A 485-nucleotide genomic window follows, 5' to 3' on the forward strand; every position below is an offset into this window, starting at 1 on the left:
GTTCCCTGATTCAGATGGTGTCTGTTGCCCCCTACTGGCCCGAGGTGAGATATTGTAACCCCCAGCCCAGCCCCCTCTTTTTAAAAGCAGCTCCCACAAGCCAAGTAGGGCCAGGCATTGTATGGTATTAATTAGGATGGGTGGTGGCAAGACCTCATTGGATCTTGTGAACTCTTCAGCTCCCGCACAGATGCAACGCTTGGGGCAAGTGGTAGAACATAGGAGGTGTGCTCTGCTTTTTCCTGGCATGAACGGCAGAAAGGTAAAAAGTACAGTGATACCTTGGTTTACAACCATAATCTGTTCCGGAGATCCGGTTGTAAACCAAAACAGGTTGTAACACAAGATGCGCTTTCGCCAATGGGGTCTCCAAAAAAAATGGGTTGCAATCCAAAAATAAAGGTTTGTAATCCAAAAAAAGGGACACACACTTCAGGGTTTGACATGGTTGTAATCCAAAACGTTTGCAAACCAAGGTATCACTG

The sequence above is a fragment of the Podarcis pityusensis genome (assembly GCF_964106645.2).
Source record: "Podarcis pityusensis genome assembly, contig: HAP1_SCAFFOLD_146, whole genome shotgun sequence".
Lineage (NCBI taxonomy): Eukaryota > Metazoa > Chordata > Lepidosauria > Squamata > Lacertidae > Podarcis > Podarcis pityusensis.